Genomic DNA, 16,809 nt, shown 5'->3' with positions numbered 1-16,809 from the left:
TTGTACTTGTGATGCCAAGGGCTTTGCGGTTTTCTGCGAAATGATGGAAAATGGGATTGGAATACTTTGGTGATGGTTTCTGTCTGGCGCAGACAAGATGGGCTGAAGGGCAATTGCTGTGCTGTACATCACTGTGACTCTAACTCCGCTTTGTGTTTCATGGGTTAACGCATGTACTTTTTTTTCCTTTCAAAGCCGCAACATTTTTGTTTCGGGATAATGGCCAGATACATTCTCGCAAAAGTCAATGTTGGGGTGATTTGTCTAATCGAGTCAGTTTACCATGCTTCAGTTATTAAACATAGCGCTAATTTGTAATGTGCCAATTCTACGACAAAACTCCAAGCCAAAGTGAAGTATGATGCTCAGCTCCTCCATTTTTCCATCTGTCTTCTCGCCACACATTTCTATGTTCTACTTAAACCCGATTAATGTTCGACTTTATTGTGGGTTAAGAATTATTGGAGTGAAATGGGTTAAATTGAACCTGTTTTTAAAATCAGTGCACATAATTGATATCAGTCCCCGTGGACCCTATTATGTCAAGAGAGGGTTCCCAACTTCTATTAATAGAGACAGACAGACAGAAACGATACACAGGAATCTGAGGAGAGTTACCATGGAACAGAGACTGCGAACACTCGATTGGAATGTTACAGTCGACAGGGGTTTGTCCGAGGTGGTTCATTACCTTTCCGCAAATTATGGTTCGCTACCATTAGATTCTCGAATAGATTTGACAATTCTTATTATTCAGCTCGTTTGTTATCCCATCCTCGCTATTGTTGGTGTTCCTGGTAAGTCTCTTTGTCCAACTGTGAATTATACTAACCATGTATTATGTATAACTGTACTCTGTTCCTGATTTGTACCCCTCTGTCCATGATGTCGCTGTCTCGGCTCGTACTTCCAAAAAAAACATTTCTATAAAAGCTAACAACATTTTTGTTCTCGGAGTATGCTCTCAAAACAGTACAGCTGTTGTTACTTTTGACAGCACTTTATGGTGATAAATTAGCTTTATAAACCTTGTTTCTCAAATTTAATGCCATTCTGCTTTAATCCTTGGGAAACGGAATACATTTTCGTCCATTTCTCTGACAGACACTATTTCCAAGGCAACAGCTATCTACAGCTCCTCTGCGACGTCTAAATCTGAATCACCCTGTCCACATTGTCGACGATCCTATTGAACCTGAGTTGGATTCTAACCTGAACTCCATCTCAATTGTAAGTTGTCTACAAGCATGATTAATTTCCCTTGAAGAGATGGTGATGAGGTCAGCAATAGAACCACGATAGTGCATCTTATTTACGTCGACAACCACAGTGCTAATGCAGAGATTGAGGATTACATTTAAAGAGGACTGCAAAGGGGAGGTGACATAATTGCTGTCAGGCGGTGAGTTTCTGCAAGCGAATTTGCAAGTAGTCGTATCTCCATGCCTCAGCTGACCTTACTCTTCCGGGTGGTAAATGTTGGATGTATTGATAGGGCTGAAAAATGCCTATTGTTGTCCTCCATCTGCAGATGGTGAACGTCGCTGTCTCCATGCACCAGTATTCAGAGGCAACGGATGTCTCAGGCGGTGGAGGGATGTTGGTCCAGCAGTTGACTTTGATCTGGGTATTTTCTACCTTCTTGAGTGGTATTGGAGCTGTACTGAGGCAAGCAATTAATGACGGTTCCATCAAATACATGACCAGTGATGGTAGCTAGCCTTTTGATGAAGTGAGTTCGCTGCCACGATGTCAAAAATTTGGAAGTTTTGCACTAACTGCAGTGAAACGTCAACCTGTACCAGTTTCACTAGCAAGTTGGCTTGGCACGTGTGCATCACTTTCTACATATCAACATAAGTCTGAATTTCGGGCAGCTCGCATTGAAAGCTTCCATAGCCGGTCTCAATATCTGAAATTTTAATATTTTTAACATTCTTCAACATTCAGGATAAGTGTCCGTTCTAGCCGTCTGTGGGATGCATAGTCATTGACGAACCGATTGGACGCCGGAATGGCTTGAGGGATTCCGACTGCCTGGTTGATTAATATCAAATAATCACAAATGACTTTCTTGCGGCGAAATACAACTCCAATATGTGAAGAATCCACCCGCCCTCCAAAAACCAACACCCCCCATCAACACCCCCCTCCCCAACTCCCCACTCACATCTTCCCCACCCGGCCATTCCTATTGTCTTCTTTTTCTCGGGTTCCTTGATGTCACATATAAATATTTCAAAGTCTCTAATTAATTCAAGAATTCAATGGTTATCCCTGAATGAGGATCTCTGTTAGATTAGCCTTATGTATCTTGCTCACACATTTGCCGATGTATAAATGGAGATGTGTAAGTGCAGTTCATCCCATCAACAATCTCACTTATTACGAAAGTATCTGAGACCTTGGGTTTTACAAGAACGACATATATGGGGTTGGTGCTCTTTGGTTCAAAACATATTAAGAATTGATAATGCATTTAGGAAGCACAATTTCATCATTAGTTTCTGACACTGGTTAGTGTTTAACTCTGCTCTTTTTTTCCTTACATTGGGGTGTTCTGTTCCTGTAGGATTGCAGCTCACAGGGTCACCCTACTGCTCACATGACACATCACTGACCAGTTCGTATCCGTCTACTTTCTGCGTTGGTTATTCATTTGTCGATCTAATTTATGCTATCGATATCATATTTGGGCGATTATGATAAAGATGCAGTATCGCCTCGGTCATCTGTTTTTCGTCCACAGTGACAATTGGAGAAGGTCCTGATACTTCAGGGATACAAAATCTGACACTGTCCCGAAATGAGACTTGCACATACATACTTTTCAAAGGAGAAACACACAATGCGTGGCACACTCACACTTCAGGCATTCCTTCATTTGTCAGAATCACCAGAGATTGGAAGCAATGACTCCGCCCGAGCCTTCAGTATTAAACTACGCGGATTTTTACATGTTTCCTAAAAATAAAGTAGTAAAGAAGGACAAGAAAGTAACATATTCCCCAACCCTAACCTAGAATCACTGGGCGGTTGGTTACTGCACTTGAACCCTAGTTGATTCGGTGTGGATCAGCAGCAGTGAACGCAATGGTATACCACGCTAATCCCAGACAGCGGAGCGCTGACAAAGAGCAGGCACAACTCAGAAACGCCCCCCCCACCCCACCAAAAAGAAAAGGCAGATGACAGGGAATGTGTTCGCATGAGAAAAAGCTAGTTGATTGCCCCACACGAAACCCGAATCTCTGGGTGACGATAAGAAGCAGCATCACGCCCACATTCCCTCTCACAAAATCAGAAGGATTGGGTAATGATCAATTGCAGGGAACTGATCCAATATATCCACGTGAGCCCAATGCCACGGAGCTCCGTCTTGATGCTCCCAATGGAACTATGACTATCATATACTTTCTTATTGGTGATATTATTTAGCTATTTTCACTGGAACCTGTCAGTAGCATGTAACATTACATTCTTTATGTGCAAGTACAATCTAAGCAATAATTTGCGTCCAATTACCGGTTTAATTAAACGTTAATCCCTTTCTCCAAGTGATAGCCATGTGGCGGCGGAATGGCGGCCCAGTGGTTAGCACTGCTGCCTTACAACACCAGTGAACGGGTTCAATTCCAGCTGGATTGACTGTGAGGAATTTGTCTGTTCTCCCCTGTCTGCGTGGATGTCCTCCGGACGCCCCGAGTTTCTCCGATACTCCAAAGGTATTCAGGTTAGGTGGATTGGCAATGCTAAATTGCCCCCAGCGTCCAAAAGGTTAGATGCGGTTGTGAGGTTGCAAGGATAGGTTGTAGCGATTCTATGATGCAATCATGGCCATGTATTAATGGATGTGATATAATTCCAAATACCAAATATTTAAAATATCGTTAAACTCTTTATTTCTCTTCCCCTTAGTTAACTTCGTGACGATTTTCATCTTGTCTCGGAGGAAATGTGGTCTCTCAAAATGCATAACTCGGTACCTGATATCCATGGCAGCAGCGGATCTATTGGTTGTAATCTTCGACCTCATCATGAGGCAGATTCCCATTCTCTATTGGGAAGAGTTTCTTTTCGTGGAGTCCATCCCCGTGTGTAATATCCACACCGTCCTGCTTTATGCAGCCACTGACTGTTCAGTATGGTATACTGTCACTTTTACGTTTGATCGTTTTGTGGCAATTTGTTGTCAAAAGTTGAAACGTAAATATTGCACAAAGAAAATAGCTTCTGTGGTTCTAGGAACCGTGACTGTGCTTAGCTGTTTGAAAAATATTTTTTGGTATTTTATGCTAACAGGCTGGTATGTACTGGTGAACCAACCTTGGTTTTGTTATATATCAGAGGATGCTCGATTATCAGTCGTCTGGGGATCAATTGAGTTTGTTCATCATATTGTAACCCCGGCGATTCCATTTGCTCTGATTCTGCTGCTCAATGTCTTTACTGTCAGGTACATTTTGATGAAAAGCAGAGCCCGCAGGAGGCTCTCGGCTCAAAAGTGTGGGGATATTTCCAGAGACACTGAGCTAGAGAGTCGAAGAAAATCAATTATTCTACTGCTAGTTATCTCAGGGAATTTTGTACTGTTATGGTCAATGTTAATGGTGTATTCTATATGGGTTAGAATGCACTGGATGGGTCTTTCCTCTGTATTTCTACATAACTATGTGCGAGAAATGGCCTTTGTGCTGCAACTACTGAGTTGCTGCACCAACACTTGTATTTATGCAGTGACACAGACTATGTTCAGAGCACACTTGAAGAATATGATGAAATATCCCTTTACCATGTGTCTTAAATTCATTAAAACATGAGAAGAAACAATAAAAAATTGGAATCAGTTTTACTTTCCACGCACCACAACCATCTTCTCAGTCTCAATGATCCAGACACATTTTGAGAGTATGCTCTCGTCCTGGCTCTGCAAAACATAGAGAGTGGGGCTGGTCTGATCGACTATTAAATCTGTTAAATCTTTGAGGAAGCAGCAAGGAAGTTCGACAAAGGAGAACCAGTGGGTCTGATTTATTTAAATTTCCAGAAGGCCTTTGACAAGGTGCCGCAAAAGAGACTTAAATAAGTTAAGAGCTCATGGTGTTAAGGGCAAGATGCTGGCATGGATAGAGGATTGGCCGACTGGCAGAAGGCAGAGAGTGGGGATAATGCGTTATTTTTCTGGATGGCAGCTGGTGACTAGTGCTGTACCTCAGGGTCGGCGCTGTGACCCCAAGTTTTCACAATGTACATTAATGATCTGGAGGAAGGAACTGAAGGCACTGTTGCTAATTTTCTAGATGATACAACAATCTGTAGAGGCGCAGGTAGTATTGAGCAAGCAGTCGGGCTGCAGGACGATTTGGAAAGGTTGGAGAGTGGGCAAAGAAGTGGCAGATCGAATACAATGTGGAAAAGTCTGAGGTTTGGAAGGAGAAATGGAGGCATAAACTATTTTCTAAATGGGAAGATGCTTAACAAATTAGAAGCACAAAGGGCATTGGAGTCGTTGTTCAAAATTCTCTTGCGGTTAACGTGCAGGTTCAGTCGGCAGTTAGGAAGGGAAATGCAATGTTAGCATTCACGTCGAGAGGGCTAGTATTCATTACCAGGGATGTACTGAGGCTAGATAAGGCTCTTATCAGACCTCATTTGGAGTACTGTGAGCAGTTTTGGGCTCTGCATCTAAGGAAGGATGTGCTGGCTTTGGAAAGGGTCAAGAGGAGGTTCACAAAAATTATCTCTGGAATGTAGAGCTTGTCATATGAGGAACGGTTGAGGACTCTGGGGCTGTACTCGTTGGAGTTTAGAAGGATGAGGGCGGATCTCATTGAAACTTACAGGATACTGCGTGCCCTGAATAGAGTGGATATGGAGAGGATGTTTCCACTTCTAGGAAAATCTAGGGGATGTAATCTCAGACTAAAGGGGCACTCCATTATAACAGAGATGAGGGGGAATTTCTTCAGCCAGAGGGTGGTGAATCTGTGGAACTCTATTCCGCAGAAGGCTGTGGACTCCAAATCACTGAGTGTATTTCAGATAGAGATAGGTAGGTTTTGGTCAACAACGGGTTCAGGGGTTATGGGGAGAAGGCAGGAGAATGGGCATGAAAAACATATCAGCCATGATTAAATGGCGGAGCAGACTCGATGGGCCAAGTGGCCTAATTCTGCTACTATGTTTTATGGTGTTATAGTCTTATACTGCTGTCTGCGTTACAGAAATACTGATGACATCCACTTTAAATTGGGATTTGGACTCTGTAATGTCCATGTAAACGTTTTGTGCCTCTTACAGTGTGCAGTTAAATTATAAAGCTGTGGACGATTCTAAAGCTGTGAATTCGACTCATGTTGGAGTAGAATTGGGAAACAAAGATCCCTGTTCACGGTCTATGAGCCATAACGGTAATCAGCGGCGATGGCCGCTCCGGACGAACTTAACTGTGATAAAATTATTAATTTTAATATCACTTGCCTGACTTTCCTGACTTGGGCCCGAGCGATTCAGGCACCAACGCATGTTCCGTTCCCCTGTGGTGAGCCACGCCAATTTTACGCTGCTGTAGCGTAGTTATGCTTGAATATCTCATTGTAAATAATGGGCCTAAGACGAAGGTAGTTGTGCAAGCTAAGTGGGGGTTCTGCCATGAGCGGAGAGCCTGATTTCAGGGCGGGGTCCGCATAATGGACAAAGGGGTTGAAGAGGTCTCAGGTCAGAAATGGGGCTGGAGTGACACATGGCTGGCTTGGATATGGAGCATTTGACAGGGAGGGGAGGGAGGGTGTGACGGGGTGGTGGTGTGGGAGGGTCGAATTTGTTGGAGGGGGACAGAGGGGGAATGTTCAGCCAGGTCTGGGTAGTGGTAGTTGAGGCTTGGGGAGCTCTTTGGATCGGAAGAGTAGGGCCTCCGATTCAGATGTTTCAGTGTGTCAGGCCGTGGGAGTAGTGTGGCGAATTACAGCTGGGTGGGGTTTGAATATGGGGAATAGCGCGGTGTTCTGGTGCTCAGAGTCAGATTTGTTGGACATGCCCTGTATTCGGGTTTAAAATAATTACTCTGAAGTCAGAAGATCTTTGATATCTTCTAACTCGTTGACAGTAATGATTGCTGTATCCTTGGCAGAACCATCAATTTAAAATACATTTTCGAAATGCGCAATGTTCCAGGGGAAGTAATAAAGCCTAACAGCATAGAAACGTGCTTCGGTCCATTGCGTCAGTGCCGTTCAAAACACCATCCCATAATTCTAATCCCATAATCCAGCACTTGGACTTGTTTGATTTGACAAGTGCACATTTAAACACTTAGTAAATGTTGTGAGAGCCTCTGCCTCCACCATCGCTTCAGGTAATGATTTCCAGAAACTTAATGCACCCTGGGTGAAAAAAGTGTTCACTCACATTTTGTTCCTTCCCCTAAATGTGCCAACCCCACCCCCCGTCATTGATTCCACCACCAACAGAAAACATTTATTCTTGTCGACTCTTATCTGTGACCCACAAAATGTTATTCATCTTAATCATGTCACCCCTCAGTCTCCTCGGCTCCAAGGAAAACAAAATCCCAGTCTATCCATTCTCTCTTCATAACTAAACCTCTCCAGCCCAGGCAGGATCCTTGTAAATCTCCGCTGCACGCTTTCCATGCCAACATCTCTCCTCTAATGTAGGTTCCGGAATAGCACACAAAACTCGAGCCGTGGCCTAACCAACGTTTTGTTCAGATGCTGCATTACGTTCCTGCACTGAGACTCTATGCCTCGGCTAACAAAGGCAAAAGTATACGATGTGCATGCATCCACTTAAGAGACATACAGCCCAATGTCCCTCTTATCATCCGTACATCCCACTGTCCTCCCTCCCATTGTGAATTATGTTGTCTTGCCTGTCCTTCCCAAGTTCATTATCTTGCACCTATCTGGATTGAATTCCCTTTGCCACAGATCAGTCCATCTGATCAGCCCGTTGATCACCCCCTCTAATATAAGCCTCACTGTTTACCACCCCACACATTTTCGTATCTTCTGCGAATGTCCTGATAAACCCACTTACATTCATGTCGAAAGAATTTGCTAAATCACAAACAGCAGGTGCCCCAACACTGATCCCTGCTGGACCTCACTGGACACAGGCCTTCAGTCAGCAAAATACGTTTCGATCAGCACCCTTTACTGCCTTCCACAAAGCCAATTCTAGGTCCAATTTGGTAAGTTTCCTTGGATCCCGTGGGTTCTTACCTTCGCTACCAGTCTCCCACTTTATTGAAAGATTGCTGATGTTCCAAAAGGCAAAGTCAAATGCATTACCCTTATCTGCACTTCTGGTCACTTCTTTGAGAAATTCAATCACATTGGTCAGATATGACCCCGCAACAAACCCATGGTGTCAGTTCTGAATGAATCCATGCCCCTCCAAATGCAGGTGATTCTGTCCCTCAGAATTGATTCCAATAGTTTCCACACAACTCAGATTAAATTGCCTTGCCTGTAGTGTTTCACTAATCGGTCCACTTTGGCTATCCTCCATTCCTCCAGCACCTCTCATCTGACCAAAGAGGAATTGTAAATTATTGGCATGGGCCTGATATTTCGTTGCAAACCTCACTGAACAGCCAGGGATACATTTCGTCAGGTTTATACCAACAAAAAGGAAGGATGGTCGAAAGAGGGAAAATCAACCGTGGATATCTAAGGAAATAAGGGAGAGAATCAAATTGAAGGAAAAAGCATACAAAGTGGCAAAGATTAGCGGAAGGCGAGAGGACTGGGAAATCTTTAGGGGGCAACAGAAAGCTACTAAAAAAGCTATAAAGAAGAGTAAGTTAGATTATGAGAGTAAACTTGCTCAGAATATAAAAGCAGATAGTAAAAGTTTCTACAAATATATAAAACATATATTGGTCCTCCAGAGGATGAGAAGGGAGATGTAATAATGGAAGATGAAGAAATGGCTGAGGAACTGAACAGGATTTTTAGGTCGGTCTTCACAGTGGAAGACACAAATAACATGCCAGTGACTTATGCAAATCAGGCAACGAATGGTGAGGACCTTGAGATGATTGTTATCACTAAAGAGGTAGTGATGGGCAAGCTAAATGGGCTAAAGGTAGACAAGTCTCCTGGCCCTGATGGAATGCATCCCAGAGAACTAAAAGAGATGGCTAGGGAAATTGCAAATGCACTAATGATAATTTCCCAAAATTCACTAAACTCTGAGGTGGCCCGGGTGGATTGGAAATTAGCAAACGTGACACCACTGTTTAAAAAAGGAGGTAGGCAGAAAGTGGACATTTATAGGCCAGTTAACTTAACTTCGGTAATCGGGAAGATGCTGGAACCTATCATCAAGGAAGAAATAGCGAGGCATCTGGATGAAAATTGTCCCATTGGGCAGACACAGCATGGGATCGTAAAGGGCAGGTCGTGCCTAACTAATTTAGTGGAATTTTTTGAGGACATTACCAGTGCGGTAGATAATGGGGAGCCAATGGATGCGGTATATCTGGATTTCCAGAAAGCTTTTGACAAGGTGCCACACAAAAAGTTGCTGCATAAGGTAAAGATGCATGGCATTAAGGGTAAAGTAGTAGAATGGATAGAGGATTGGTTACTTAATAGAAGGCAAAGAGTGGGGATTAATGGGAGTTTCTGTGGTTGGCAATCAGTAGCTAGTGGTGTCCCTCAGCGATCAGTGTTGGACCCACAATTGTTCGCAATTTACATAGATGATTTGGAGTTGGGGACCAAGTGCAATGTGTCCAAGTTTGCAGACGACAGTAAGATGAATGGTAAAGCAAAAATGCAGAGGATACTGGAAGTCTGCAGAGGGATTTGGATAGGTTAAGTGAATGGGCTAGACTCTGGCAGATGGAATACAATGTTGACAAATGTGAGGTTATCCATTTTGGAAGGAATAACAGCAAAAGGGATTATTATTTAAATGATAAAATATTAAACCATGCTACTGTGCAGAGAGACCTGGGTGTGCTAGTTAATGAGTCGCAAAAAGTTGGTTCACAGGTGCAACAGGTGATTAAGAAGGCAAATGGAGTTTTGTTCTTCATTGCTCCAGGGATGGAGTTTAAGACTAGGGAGGTTATGCTGCAATTGTGTACGGTGTTAGTGAGGCCACACCTGGAGTATTGTGTTCAGATTTGGTCTCCTTACCTGAGAAATGATGTACTGGCGCTGGAGGGTATGCAGAGGAGATTCACTAGGTTAATCCCAGAGTTGAGGGGGTTGGATTACGAGGAGAGTTTACGTAGACTGGGACTGTACTCATTGGAATTGAGAAGGATGCTGGCGGACCTAATAGAAATATATGAAGTTATGAAGGAACTAGATAGGATAGATGCGGGCAGGTTGTTTCCACTGGCAGGTGAAAGCAGAACTAGGGGGCAGAGCCTCAAAATAAGGGGAAGTAGATTGTGTACTCAGTTGAGGAGGAACTTCACCCAAAGGGTTGTGAATCTGTGGAATTTCTTGCCCAGTGTAGCAATTGAGGCTCCTTCATTAAATATTTTAAAGATAAAGATAGATAGTTTTTTGAAGAATAAAGGGATTATGGTGTTCAGGCCGGAAAATGGAGCTGAGTCCACAGAAGATCAGCCATGATCTCATTGAATGGCGGAGCAGGCTCGAGGGGCCAGATGGCCTACTCCTGCTCCTAGTTCTTATGTTCTTATCTCGTCCAGCAGATTTGCCTTCTTTTATGCCTGCCAGCCAGACCACCCAGAACCTCCTCTGTGTCTATATTACTGGTATAGGGTGGATATGTTAGGCTTGAGTAGGGTGATCATTGCTCGGCACAACATCAAGGGCCGAAGGGCCTGTTCTGTGCTGTACTGTTCTATGTTCTATGTATAGCAGGTAAGGCAGATGAATTTATAGCACTCAATAGTACTTGAAATTACGATATCGTGGCAGTTGCAGAAACATGGTTCAAGGAAGGGCAGGAATGGCTGCTGAATGTTGGAGGATACTGATGCTTCAGAAGAGATAGTGGGGGAGTAGAATTACTGGTTAAGGAAAATATTATAGCCGTACTGCGGGAGGACGCCTTGGTGGGTCATACAATGAGGCAATCTGGGTAGTGCTCCGGAACAGGAAGGGGGAAATCACAATGTTGGGTGTTTAGTACAAGCTGCCCAACTTCCAACGAGAGATAGAGTAGAAGATAGGGAGAGAGATTTTGGATAGGTACAAAAGTAACAGGGTCGTTGTGGTAGGGGATTTTAATTTCCCCTGTATTGACTGGGACTCGGGGTTTGGATGGGGCAGAGTTTGGAAGGTGTAATGCAATATTTAGATAGTCTAATTAGAGAAGGGGCAGTACTGGAGATGGAATTGGGGAATGGGCCTGGACAGGTGGTTGAGGTTTCAGTAGGGGAACATTTTGGGAGTAGTACCACAATTTCGTAAGTTTTAGGGTTCTTCTGGGCAGGGATAAGGGTCCTCATGTTCATTAACTCTTGAACTGATCTGACTGACATATGAACAAACATGCCATCCCTCTCTCATTGATACACCACTTCCAGTCAGGTCCACTTCCTATCCAGACCAGAATTGAATGTATGAATCCTCACATCACGGAGCTAATCTACGATAACATTAGACAGGACTTGAAGAATTTGGATTGGTTGCGGCTGTTGGATAATAAATCAACATCGGATCTGTGGGAGTCTTTGGAGCGACAATTAATTAGGATTCAGGAAGGTCACACTCCCGAGAGAATAAAGGATAAGTATGGGAAGTTTATGGAGCCTTGGATAACGAGGGACGTTGGGAACATTGTCAAAAAGAAAAAGGAAACTTTTGTAATTTCTAGGAGGGTGGCAACAGTCGAAATGCTTGAGGAGTATAAAGAAAGTAGGAAAGTACTGAAGTGGGAAATTATGAGGGCTGGGAGTGGTCATGAAAAGCGCCTGGCAAGTAGGTTTAAGGTGAATCCCAAAGCTTTTTATTCATATGGCCAGGGAAAGGATTGGACCACTTAAGGACAGGGAGGGGGGGGGGGGGGGGAGGTAGCTATGTGTTGAGCCAGATGAAATGGGCGAGGTACTAAATTAATACTTTTCATCAATGTTCACTAAAGAAAGGGACTTTGTGGAAGTTGACTCTTGGGTAGGGTCTGTGGACAGTCCGGCTCATGTTAACGTCGGAAAGGAGGAGGTATTGGGTCTTTTAAAAGATTTTAAGGTAGATAAGTTTCCTGGACAGGATGGGATTTATCCCAGAATACTGAGGGAAGCAAGTGAGGAAATTGTTGGGGCCTTGACTGACATCTTTGTATCCTCATTGGCTGCATGTAAGATCCCAGAGGACTGGAGAATAGCTAATGTTGTATGTCTGTTACAGAAAGGTAGCAGGGATAATCCTGGAATCTATACATTTTCTCTCCAATTTCAAGTCACTGGCATGATTCCATGTCTTCAGCTTCACCCAGCACAGCCCCATTGTAGACTGGCCTCCATTTTCCCCAAAGTGACAGCTCTCCAACAAACATTTTTCTTTCGACTCCACAGAGTTGATACGTGCACCAGGTATTCACCCGATTTAAGACTGTCCAGGATAATAAGCCAGCGATATTCTGCCAACTTCTCATTTTCCCATTGAGCTCTGTGAGGACCAGCTACACGTGAGTTGGCAGCTGACTCTGGGGACGTCTTCCAGCCTTTGGTTACTCAGAACTAAACACAGCCACTTAGCTGGATGAATCCAACCATCTTCTTCTTCCATCGTCCATTCCTCCTGACTAACTCTTGAACTCATGTTCATTAACTCTTGAACTGAACTGACTGACATATCAACACACACACCATCCCTCTCTCATTGATACACCACTTCCAGTCATGTCCACTTCCTATCCAGACCAGAATTGAATGTATGAATCCTCTGAACATCTTCAACTTCCATGATCTTCGAACACAGAGAGCACTGAATGATTTCATCACACGAGGAATAGACGCCTATAACTGTTGAAATTAAAAAGTAGAGACTGTGGAGGAGGCGCAGTCAGATTATTTGATAGCTCCTTTAGAATAATTTAGAACATCTCTCTTGATGCATTGACCAATTGAAGTCTGTTTTTGTGCGAGTGTCATGTGAGGTTACCTTTAAGAAATGGGTCTTCAGGAAATGGGTGTTTATCAGTGACGTCAGAGTGTGGGTGGAGCTGGGCTGTCCGTCTCCTTTACTTTCTTTTTGAGCAGACTGCTACAGAGTGAGTTTTTAGTTTCGTTTTCAGAGAGAAGAACTGCAGTGAAAGCCAGCAGATGTGCATGGATCTCTCTACAAGCTAACGAGTGTTCATTTGAGTGTGATTTCAGAGTGATAACTGCTTTCAGTCGAGAATTTAAACCTGATCTCTGTGTTAAAAAGGTATTTTGTCTTCTGGATTGTTGTTTGGGAATTTATCAAGGGTTATCTGTCCATTACTGTATTCTTTGGGGATTTATTAGTGTTGATAGTTGTTAAGATGTTTACTGTGGGTTTATAAAGGTTTTCATAAATAAACGTTGTTTTAGTTTAAAAGTACTGGAACGCTCTGTTGAATAACACCTGAAAGGCAGGCCCATGTGCTCCCCATAACCACAATAAATTCAAAGTTTTTTTAAATTTAGAGTACCCAATCATTTTTTCCAATTAAGGGGCAATTTAGCACGGCCAGTCCACCTACACTACACATCTTTTGGGTTGTGGTGGCGAAACCAACGCAGACACGGGGAGAATGTGCCCATAGTGAGAATAGTGACCCAGGGCCGGGATTCGAACCCAGGTCCTCAGTGCCGTAGGAAGCAATGCTAACCACTGTGCCACCGTGCTGCCCTGATAAATTCAAAGTTAAGGACCAGGTGAACTACATGATACACTTTGAGGTTCTCCAAACCCTAAACAGCGAGAGAAAGCCACAATGCACAGTCTCCGGGCAGCACTTCCAGGCATTATCACTGATTAAATTTCTCGTGAAAACGTCTACGACAGACGTGCGAACAGGCTCAGCAAATGCGTAGAAACTCAATAAGCTTCTCTATGTACAGGCTATAGAGTTAGCGGATAATCGCAACCCTGTACAGCACAGAAACTGTGTCTGTCCCAGTGACACAAGATGACAGTGGAGCTTCAAGGAAGGGATTTCATCATCACAAGGGAGGCTCCAATCCTGCTGGTGCAACCAGTCATAATTCCGCTATTTATCGTCACAACGTGATGATGTTTCATGGAAAATTAATTGTGGCCCATTGAAACATCCGCCCAGTGTGAATAACGAAAACTCGTTGACAGACAATAGCCGCTGTTCAACTGGACTGAACACGCTTCAACATCAGTGAGGATCATTCAAGAATTGCTCAGTAATCTTTGTGGCTACATTTCGAAAGCTGCTGCGGGAGCAGGACCACTGTATCCACTGTAAGATCTCTTATTTTTCTCCCAAAATAATGTGACCAGTTTGGTTGATTGGATGTGTTCAAAACACGATTTTATTGGTAAAAATTCACTTAATATATTTGCATAAGAACTGAACAAAAACTTAGATCAAAATAATACATAAACATGTCAAAACATAGCGAAAAAGCGCTAAAAACGAATACACAAGAACAATGGAAAAAAATGTTTTGAAAATAAAAGTATTTTTCAACAGATGCTTCAAGAACTCCGGAAGGCTGGAATTCTGCTCACCAAAAGATCATAATGTTAAGGAAATCTTTATCTAAAATTTAGTTTCTTACTCATATTTCATTGGTTCTAACTCTCAGACGAGACCACCCTGATTCTTGCAGAAAGGTATCAATCACTGAACAGGTGATTAGCTATTTAAAGATTAATCACTTATAGAATTTTCAGTGCAGAAGGAGGCCATTCGGCCCATCGAGTCTGCACCGGCTCCTGGAAAGAGCACCCTACCCAAGGTTAACACCTTCACCCTATCCCCATAACCCAGTAACCCCACCCAACACTAAGGGCAATTTTGAACACGAAGGGCAATTTATCATGGCCAATCCACCTAACCTGCACATCTTTGGACTGTGGGAGGAAACCGGAGCACCCGGAGGAAACCCATGCAGTCACGGGGAGGATGTGCAGACTCCGCACAGACAGTGAACCAAGCCGGAATTGAACCTGGGACCCTGGAGCTGTTAAGCGATTGTGCTATCCACAATGCTACCGTGCTGCCCTACTTACTCGAGATTGATTAATACATCCCTGACACGGTACAGTTTCCCACACATTTTCTCACGGTTAAAACCTTTGCGCCATGACTAGTCAGTAGTCTTAATATGTTACTTTATTGTTGCAATTTACTAAATGTGTCTTCAGTACAATCGCATATCCATATATATTGGTGGACCATTCTTCGAAACATTGTTGGTATCATGACCTTCAGACATGACCTTCAGACATGACCTTCAGACATGACCTTCAGACATGACCTTCAGGGTTCAACAGTTCATTTATTTTCCAAAACGTTGATTATACTTTTTGCACACTAAGTATTTCTAAAAATCATTTTATTTCCCAGTTAAGTATTTAGTTGATTTCTTAAGGGATCCCAAACAATTAATACATCCATATCCCCCCATTTAATGTAGATGGTTATACTTGCCACTGTAATTCCAATGATTGTTTATTTTCTTTTATTTGTTTCTTTTATTTGTCTTGCAGGTGGTTAATTCTTAATTCAACTATCTCATAAACCTTCTCCAGCACTAAACACTCCGCTCACTATCACTACCTCGAGAATTACCAATATCTTTATCTCATCAATTTTATGCAACCGCACCAAACTATACCCCTCACTGTAACCTCCAGCCTTTAAAACACGTCCAGATTCAGGAGCACTGCCAATCACTCACGTCAGAGAGCCCTATCACTGTGACAACTTCAATTGCCGAGAAACACCCGCCAAATTTCCGACAAATCTTGCCTACCTCTGCGAGCTCATTTAGATTATTATGGCGCACTGTCAAAGGCACAGTCAATTCCAGTCCCACTACTCACAACACAAACTAATTCAACAATAATTCTAATGAAAATACCCGAGGTCTTCTGCCCTCGGCTGCTCAATGATTACAGTCATCAGGTTTGTAAGCTTAAACACAATTCTTGTTTTTCGTCTCTCTGACTTTAACTGGCTACCCACTCTCTCCACATACACACAAGAAAAGCTATCACAGAGGGGTGAAAAGGGTGAAAATAAAACGCAAGGAAAAGCGTCTTTGCTTCAGATAATGGTTCTGAGCATACTTTCTTCACAGTAAGCGTGCAGATTAGAGTCTTTGTTTTGTAGTCTGTACTGGTCTTTTTGGAAGTATTAAAGTACCGTACTCATAACTTTCATGAAGAGGCAGAGCCTTTGTTCCATCAAACTTCTCTTTCAGATTGTGGTTTGAATTCAGGCCTCTGTACTTTAGAAAACGTAGTACTCAGATAAAGAATACCTTCGGGACAGTGTGGTAGTCGGTTCACATCAGCTTTTCTGGGAAAAGGGGCGGCACAGTGATGCACAGGGTAGCATTCGTGCCTTATGGCGCTGCAGATCCGGGTTCGATCCAGGCCCCGGATCAGGGTCAATGTGGAGTTTGCACATTTTTCCCGTGTCTCCGTCAGTTTCACCCCACAACCAAAATATGTGGAGCAGGTGAATTGGCCTCGCTAAATTGCCCCTTAATGGCAAATAAATTTGAAAAAGCTCTTCTGCGGGTAGTTAGCAGTTTCTGAACTTTGCCGGCAAATAGACTCACCCAGCCTCTCCACCAGTTTAGAGACACAGCCTTTCTGGAGAGAGTTAGCAGCAGCTTCTCTG

General features: G+C 43.3%; 1 protein-coding gene across 1 annotated transcript in view; it reads left to right on the top strand.

The window, feature by feature from the left end:
• The window catches only part of LOC119975694 (zinc finger protein 345-like), a 42,183-nt gene extending 37,363 nt beyond the window's left edge, over nucleotides 1-4,820 (top strand). The window contains exon 4 of the mRNA XM_038815491.1: nucleotides 3,919-4,820. The gene's annotated coding sequence lies outside the window, so the exon portion shown is untranslated. The remainder of the gene's footprint in view (nucleotides 1-3,918) is intronic.
• Nucleotides 4,821-16,809: the final 11,989 nt, after the last annotated feature.

This window comes from Scyliorhinus canicula, chromosome 13 (assembly GCF_902713615.1).
Source record: "Scyliorhinus canicula chromosome 13, sScyCan1.1, whole genome shotgun sequence".
NCBI lineage: Eukaryota > Metazoa > Chordata > Chondrichthyes > Carcharhiniformes > Scyliorhinidae > Scyliorhinus > Scyliorhinus canicula.
Note: the sequence above shows the minus strand (reverse complement) of the source record. Positions and strands in the feature narration are given on the sequence as shown.